The sequence below is a fragment of the Plectrocnemia conspersa genome, unplaced genomic scaffold (assembly GCF_051122295.1).
Source record: "Plectrocnemia conspersa isolate PC_06_02 unplaced genomic scaffold, ASM5112229v1 ptg000001l, whole genome shotgun sequence".
In the NCBI taxonomy this organism is placed as follows: domain Eukaryota; kingdom Metazoa; phylum Arthropoda; class Insecta; order Trichoptera; family Polycentropodidae; genus Plectrocnemia; species Plectrocnemia conspersa.
This window is the reverse complement of record NW_028277165.1, coordinates 25,123,633-25,132,495: the sequence shown is the minus strand read 5'-3', so window position 1 is coordinate 25,132,495 and position 8,863 is coordinate 25,123,633. Positions and strand designations below refer to the sequence as shown.

General features: G+C 33.1%; 1 non-coding gene across 1 annotated transcript; it reads left to right on the top strand.

Annotated features, from left to right (window-relative positions):
* Nucleotides 1-1,158: 1,158 nt before the first annotated feature.
* TRNAE-UUC (transfer RNA glutamic acid (anticodon UUC)) lies at nucleotides 1,159-1,230 on the top strand. Its single transcript has one exon. It is a non-coding gene; the product is annotated as a tRNA-Glu (tRNA).
* Nucleotides 1,231-8,863: the final 7,633 nt, after the last annotated feature.

The window sequence follows — 8,863 nt, the reverse complement described above, 5'->3', positions numbered from 1 at the left end:
CAGACTATTAATTTTTATTTTTCTTTACTACATTAGTTTTTTTAATAATTTTCAAAAATACATTTGAATAATAAAAAAAATATATCCTCAACGACGTCAATTGATAGACTTGATGGAATTTTTACGACATTTTTTACGACTCCCCTCAACTACAGAATTACAAGAAGGGAACTGACACCCTCACAAAGGGCCACGTTTTTTACGTATGATAATAACGCCTGGCATGTGAGAACACGGCCATGTGTCGAGCCTTTTCCGAAATGAATTTTCCTCAAGAATTCCACAGCAGAGCAACAACTATAATAAAATTCTATTGAATAGATAGCAAAATAACCCTCGCTTCCTTCTTCTTTTGAATAAAATTTAACTCGTGCGTAAGACATGGGCGGTTTAAGTTTGCTCAAAGCCTAATTGTGATGTCAAAACTGGCTCGATCGAAGGATAACACCAGGAGAGGGCGATAAATCACCCCTCACCCCCTTTTTAGCCCTCTTCTGTTTGCATTTATCAAGCGGCTTCCCTGGACCGGTCCATCCATCATTATTTGGGGAGCAGTCGCATCAAGGGATGGTAATTCCCCTGAAATTTGGCGACAATGGAATTGAATGAATTTTAGACACTAGTTGAATTCTAAAAGAGCAGAATTGTAAAAATAAATAAACATGTGCAATGAACTAATGCAATCAAAGCGAAAATGGTTTTGTATTCGTAAAATATACGACGTGTATCACTAAAATTTTAATAAAAATGCAAAGCTTTCGGAGGAGAATTATTTGCGAGAAAATTGTAAACGAAATTTTAGATGGAGTGGCATTTTTGGGCCTCAGTGTGATAAAACACGACTTGAGAGGACGTTTTCAGAGGGTAAACTGGCGAGGGTTGAATTATAAAATTCTTAAAATGAAACAAAATAACTACCAGTCTACCTATAAGCACCAACGTAATAAAATAATTATTTTTGCTTTTAGAAACATACTATTTTAGCATTGTTTTAATTTTTATAAAAGGTAAATATTGTAAATTATATTAAGAATATGTTTTTTTTATATTAAATAACTAACAATAGTTTCTATTCATACTATATTTATTTTATAAGTTATACAGGCTTTGATTAGGTTAAATTATTTTATAAGATTAATTTTGTGCAGCACTCTCAAATCCCGTATGGTCTAGTGGCTAGGATACCTGGCTTTCACCCAGGAGGCTCGGGTTCGATTCCCGGTACGGGAAACTTTTTTATTATTTTTACTACTAAACTATATAAAATTTAATACGTCATGTATTTTTTTAAATTTTTATGAACTTGAGTTATATAACAAAAATCTACACCTAATTAAAAAGTTTATAATAAATAAAAAAAATACTACTACCATCTACCGATGAAAGTTGAAATTAAATTTATTTAATGTATTTTGCTTATTTTAAATTATATTAAGAAATATGTAACATAAATTAAAATGTCTAATTTACCAGACTAATTGAATTTGTTTTATAGAAAGCTATTGTATATTTCAATATCTATTAATTTAATTAAATAAATATATATTGGAAAATATCTGTACACTACAAAAACCTCTAGCATTCACATTAACTAATTTAAATTACCATAGTGGTCACTGAAGTTTCCACGAGTTTAAGAGTTACTCTAACCAAGGGACATAATTTGGAGGGGCAGGTGGGGGCATTTGCCTTTGTAATATTGATATTAAAAGTCTTAATATGAATGCTAGATAATCGAGTGTTTCTCCAAGCTTGAATTTGGCCAAAAAATCCATGACATTTAATGAAATACTTAATCAATCTTAATGAAATATTAAAAAAAACGACCACTGATTGGCCAACTTTTGCCTCCTACTGAAAAAATCTGAAATGACGTCCCTGTTCTAACCACCCATTTATACATATACACATGGGGTACTCTACTCTCCTTTTTAACCACACAGCAAAGTTCCAGTCGTTAATAATTCACTCACAAACTTAACTTTTCCCCTCTCGCCTTAATGCGTTCATCTCGCTAAAAAATCTGGACACACCGCATCTAGCTGAAAGGTTTTTCCTCCAGTTTTTCTTTTACCTTAACCGAAAAAAATATTCCCCTACTTCCAGCACTTTGCTTATATGTCTTGCAATTTTTAAGCGACGACATTGGATCTTAAATTACACCCGGAGCGAAAGAACAAAGGGAGACCCTAAATTGGCGCGTTTGAATAATAGTTTTTAATTAAAAGTGAGAGCTTTCATCATATTTTATATATTAAATTATTTTATTTAAAATTTCACTGTATTAAAAAAACTATTGGTATACCATAGCAAAGATAATCCTATTAAACCCACACAAAGGGGAAAATTAAAAATGGATACAGAGGGGCTCAAATTTTATTATATCGTCGAATCTGCGCAATAATGCAACATTGCCGCTGCAAAGTGATGCTTAAATCCAATTAGGTGAACCCCAATGGACAATATTATCCGAGTTTTAATTCAATTATGAACGAGCTTGGTTGTAAAAAGATGCATATGTAACATATCACACAGCGCTATATATATTTATTTATTGTAAATCTTCCATTGCAACATGACAAGTGTTAGCCTAATGCGTTACAATGGGGTATCAAAAACTAGTAAGTAAATAATGAGACACCTGACTAGTATTAAATATATTTTATTAATTATAAACTAGTGTTACAGCTTTTTACTTTATTATTCATCACGATATTCCTCCGTGAGATTAAGAAAATCTACTACCTAACTGTGATAATCGAGCTAAAATATAATTTCGATCACCCAGGCAGAATAAAAATTGAAAAACACTAGGATCTATATGGAATTCGAACCCAGATCTTACAAATATTAGTCGTGTAAGTATTAAATAACTTTAAAAATATTAATAAATAATTGTTTACATACTGGTTAGTGAGCACTAGTCTGCAGGGTGTCGTAGCGGAGTGTAACAGATGAAATTATAGCCGGTTGAACGAATAGCCTGTGATAAAATTAATTTTATATTATCCAATTGCAATATTTTGACTTCTGTAAACAATGTTCAACGCTTATTATTTTTTGTAATATATCTGTCATAAAGGAGCAAAAATAATGTTCTAAATTCACTTATTGTAATATTTTTTTATTTTCATTTGTTGTCTCTAATAAATATTTGAATTAATTATTTACAGTCGAAACAACGTCTAGCGTTCGGCCTCCGTTCACAAATCCCACTCTGATTCTCCTTTTTACCAGTGGGTCGGGCCTATTTATACAGTTACATAAAAATTGAGAAATATCCTACGATAACATAAACAATAATATAATAATATATATAAAAGGATATTTAAGTGATAACATTATCTGTATATTTATAACACCTCCCCCGTTAAGAGTAAACATACGAGTGGCGTTTTGTTTACGAAAAATATAATACATGTTAACAATTATTATCACTGGTCAATCTATGCCACAATTCGAGTTATCCATTTGTCTGTTGTAATGTACAAAATTTAGAATTGTAGGTGAATGTATGAGTTGTGTGTGTGTGATAAGTTATTTTATTGTGAAAACATATATATATATACACTGCAGCTGTCATTAGCCTACAGTTGTTTAAATATCTTGATAACGTATATTGAACGGACTACTTGGAATGGTTCATCTCGAAGTTTGATAACTCGGACTACTTGGAATGGTTCATCTCAAAGTTTGATAACTCGGACTACTTGGAATGGTTCATCTCGAAGTTTGATAGCTCGGACTACTTAAAATTTATACATGAAATATATATATAGTAATAAAAAGAGAATATCATCCTTAACTTCGTAGGTTCTGAATGAATTTGAATCGTTAATGAGCTATTTTTACTCTATCCGTATGGACTTTAATTATTTTGTTTTTTATTTTAATTGTAATATTTAATGGGTTGTTTACTTTTACAACTTCGTATGGTCCATTAAAATTGGGTGCTAACTTTTTTGATCTATTTAATCTTGTTGCGTTATTGGTTAGATATACTTGATCGCCTACTTTAAATGTTCGTAACCTTTTGTCAATGTTAAAATTTTCTTTTGTTTTTGCCTTTGCTTTAATTAAATTTTCTCTAGCCATTTCTCGCGATTTACATAATTTTAATTTTAAATTATCGGCGAAGGAATCATAAGTATATTTGAATTCAGTTTTGGTTAAGGTTGACGGCAAGTTTGGTGAATTACCAAAGATTAATTCGAATGGTGTGAACTTCGTTGCAGTGTGTGGAGTAGTATTATAACTGAATATAGCGAAGGGAATCCAAAGATCCCAATCTGTTTGTTCTGGAGAAATATAATGCTTGAGATAGTCCTTAAGAGTACTATGACTTCTCTCTAAAGCTCCATTGGATTCTGGGTGATATGCTGAAGTTTGGATTTGCCGTATTTTAAATAATTTTGAGACTTCTTTTAGAATATTGGAAGTAAATTCTTTACCTTGGTCGGTAAGAATTGAATTTGGAACGCCGTATTGGCATATGAAATTGCTAGTAAATGTCCTTGCGATTGTTTCGGCTTCATGATTTGGTATTGGATATGCTTGTGTATACTTTGTCAAATCGTCTTGTAGTGTTAGGATATATTTATTGCCATCCTCGGTTAGGGGTAATGGTCCTACTATGTCTAATGCGATTTTTTCAAATGCACATTCGCTAGTTGTGGTTATTTCAATGGGTTGCTTAATCTTTTGACGGTATACTTTGTTTGACTGACAAGATTCGCATTGTTTCACATAATTTACGATGTCTTTGTGCATATTTTGCCATTTAAATTTAAACTTTATTTTATTTAGCATCCTATTATAACCTGCATGTCCTCCTATAATAGAGTCATGATATTCTTTTAAGATTTCATGGATTTGATCATGTTTGGGTACAATTATTTTATTTTTGTCATTGGGAATACTGATTTCTTTATCTCTGTTGGGTATCTGGTTATCTTTTGTTATATTAAGAAATACTAATTTGTTAGCTATTGGATCTATATTTATTCGTGATAATGCATCAGCATTGCAATTTTGTTTTCCTTTTTTGTATGAAATAGTATAATCAAATTCTTCAAGTTTGAGACGCCATCTTACAAGTCGTGAACTTGGATTTTTGCAGTTCATTAACCAGACTAATGGGCGATGATCGGTAATTATTTGGAAAGTTCGTCCGTATAGATATGGACGAAAATGTTGACATGCCCATACTATTGCGAGTAGTTCCTTTTCAGTCGTGGAATAATTTATTTCTGCTTTGTTGAGTGTGCGAGAAGCATAAGCTATCGGAAGATCTTTGGTTAGGGTTCCTTGAGATAGGATTGCCCCTATAGCAGAATTTGAAGCGTCAGTTGTCAGGGTGAAAGGAATTGTAAAGTCGGGATATTGCAATATAGGTTCGTTAATTAATGCGTTTTTAAGTGTCTCAAAAGCGTCTTCTTGTTCGTTTGTCCATTTAAATAATACGTCCTTTTTTAATAAGATAGTTAGTTTTTGTGAGACTTTAGAAAAGTTGAGAATAAATTTTCGATAGTATCCTACTAATCCTAGGAATGATTTGATATCTTTAACGTTTTGCGGTTTAGGATAATTCTTTATACAAGATATTTTAGAAGGATCAGGCTTGACGCCGTTTTTAGTAATGACGTGTCCTAAATATGCTACCTCATGGCGCATAAACTCGCATTTATCTGCTTGTAGTTTTAAATTATGTTTATCTAGTCGTTTAAAGATTTCGCGAAGTTTGTTCGTATGGTCAGTTATAGAATTTGCGAAAATCACGATATCATCCAGATACACAAAACATTTAATGCCTTGCAATCCAGTTAGTACACTGTTCATTAATCGTTGAAAAGTCGCTGGTGCGTTTTTTAATCCAAAAGGCATACGTGAAAATTGATAATGACCCGTTGGGGTTGAAAATGCCGTTTTATCTGAATCTTTGTCATTCATTGGAATTTGGTGAAATCCTGAAGCGAGATCTAGGGTTGTGAAGTATTTTGAATGTCCTAGCTGATCTAGTATTTCACTTATGTTGGGTAAGGGGAATGCGTCACCTACAGTTACGTTATTTAATTTGCGGTAGTCTATCACGATCCGCCATTTTTTAGTTCCAGAAGCATCCATTTTCTTGGGGACTACCCATAGTGGAGCTGACCATGGAGAAGATGAGGGTTTTATAATATTTTGGTCTAACATCTCTGTAATTTGTTTGTCAACTTCTTTTTTATGTACCTCGGGGTATCGGTATGACTTAGTGTAGATGGGGATTTGCGATGTTATCGGTATCTCGTGGGAAATCGTGTTTGTTTTGGATAATGGATCATCTTTTAAATGAAATACACGATTAAATTCAGAACATAGTGATATAATAGAATGGGATTCCTCTTTATTAAGATGTGCGACTCGAAGTTGTTGCACTACTCTATCGTTACGTGTTATATCTATTTTGTCACTTTTTTGAAAATAAAGGAAACTTTTAGTTTCGTCGAATGGTTCTAGAATTATGTTAGTATTTGTCAGCTTTACTTCTTTATCACTACAATTAAGTATTGTAGCATAAGCTTGGGATTTTTCATTTACAGAAGTAATGGCTCGCGACAAATAGACATCAGGGAGTAATTCTGTTTCAGGCAAGATTCCTGTTTTTATTTCCGGATTTAAGACATTTAATAAAACTATTGTTTCAGTTCTAGGGTTTAACGTAACTTGTTTATCAGAATAATGGTGTAGAATATTTAGTCTCTTATCTCTAACGAGTAGGTAATTATTTTCATAATCTATTATTGCCTTGTTTGATTTTAAGAAATCGTTTCCTAATATTCCGTCCAAGGGAATGTTTGTTTGATTAGGTGCGATAATATGAGCTTTATGACGAATTATATATTCATCGAAAGGGAAAGTCAGTTTGATAACTCCTAATGTTTTTGTTGGGTTATCAGAATTATCTATACCACGAAGGGTTACTTTTATTGATTCGTCGACTATATCTTCACTTTCTAATGAGTTTAATTTTACGATTGATATATCCGCTCCGGTATCGATAAGAAATTTAAGAGGTCTATCTGCTTGATAACAATCTAAAGTTACAAAAGCGGTTGTATTTTTCAATGTTAATATTCTGCCTTCAATGTTTTTTATATTCCGGGACACGGCAGCTGTCTCGGAATTTCTGGAGTTTAAATAATCGCGACTTTGATTAGATTGATTTTTACCGTATTTTTCATTGTTATATATTCTAATTCTACATTCGTCAATCGTGTGGTTATTCCTTTTACAATAACGACAGAATTTTGATGGATTTTTACTCGCGCTAAATTGGTTTATTTTTCGTTCCTCTTTGATATTTATGTTATTGTAGTTATTTTGGTATCTTGGAAATCGGTTATTATTATTTCGACATGTAGAAGCATTATGTCCGCGTCGTTTGCAAATGTTACATATTAAGGGTGAACTGATATGCATTTCTCTGAATGCGGTTAGAAACTTTTCTTCTTCTAATGCTGTATTAGAAGCTTCTGAAAGAGTTTTAGGTTTCGTAAGTCTAACAGGAGTTGAGAGTTCCGGATTTAATCCGAATATGAAAGTATTTAAGGCATTATCCTCTATTTGTTTAATACGTCCGAATATTTCCTTTTTATCTGTAACTGATAGCCTTATCGATCCTATTAAATTGTTAGTACAGATTTCTACTTTTTGGATGAAATTTATGACTGGTTCTCCTGGTTTTTGTTTACAATTTCTAAGTTCGTATTCTAGTTGTGATGAATGTTTATTTTCTCCGAACGAGGAGATTAAAAACTCTTTAAATTCTTCGTAAGAATCATATTGAAAATTCGCTATGGAATATTTAGCTTTGCCTGTGACATTATGAATTATGTATTTTAGTAAAATTGGTTTTAGTTCTAAGGAACAGAGGTTTATTGCTGTGTCACAGTCGTAAATAAAAGGATAGAGATCTTTTTGATTTCCATCGTAGGTAGGTATGAATTTCATAAGTGTATCGAGAGAGAGATTGATCGATCCATTTTTGGAGTTGTTAGTAACTATTGGAGATGTTGGAATAGACATTTTTGATTATGTGGTTATGTATGTGTGTTATGTGTAGTTTAATATGAGATCAGAATGTATCGGTATGTAAATAATTTGGACAACCCGAAAATATAGCAAAGATAGACTCACAGTACTACGACGTTCTTGAACATCTTGTCTGGTGTGATGAGATCTTGCTGGATTCAGGGGTAGAACTTCCTTCGTCGTTGCGTTCGCTCAATCAGGGAATCTTCCGTCTGCCGAGTCTGCTGCTGTCGCGGCTTTTGCTCGTGCGGAATGTAGTCTTCTGAGGGGCTGTGCTGGTATGAAGGTCTTCGTTTTCTGAGTCTGCTGCTGTCGCGGCTCTTGCTCGAACGAGGTTTCTTCTGGGAAGTTGTTGATTCTCTCTACGTATTTCGTTTGAAATCGAAGGCTGCTCGTCTCGGGAGTTTCCTTCACGCAGATGTCCGTATGGCTGCTTTACTCGTCTTTGTATGGAAATCGAAGGTTTTACGTCTTCTATCAACTTGGTGGTGGACCCACAGGCGATGTTGATTTTCAGTCGTTTGATCTTCTTTGAGATTTCTTGACTTGACGATTTAAGTGAATTTTTGTTCGGGTCCCGGTTGAAAGACTGGAAAGTCTAACTCCGTAGTTTCAGGAGATGCACTTCTGTTGTTCCTTCTTCAGTTGGAGTGTCGGGATCCCACCCGCTGCCACCAATTTTATTTTTGTCATAAAGGAGCAAAAATAATGTTCTAAATTCACTTATTGTAATATTTTTTTATTTTCATTTGTTGTCTCTAATAAATATTTGAATTAATTATTTACAGTC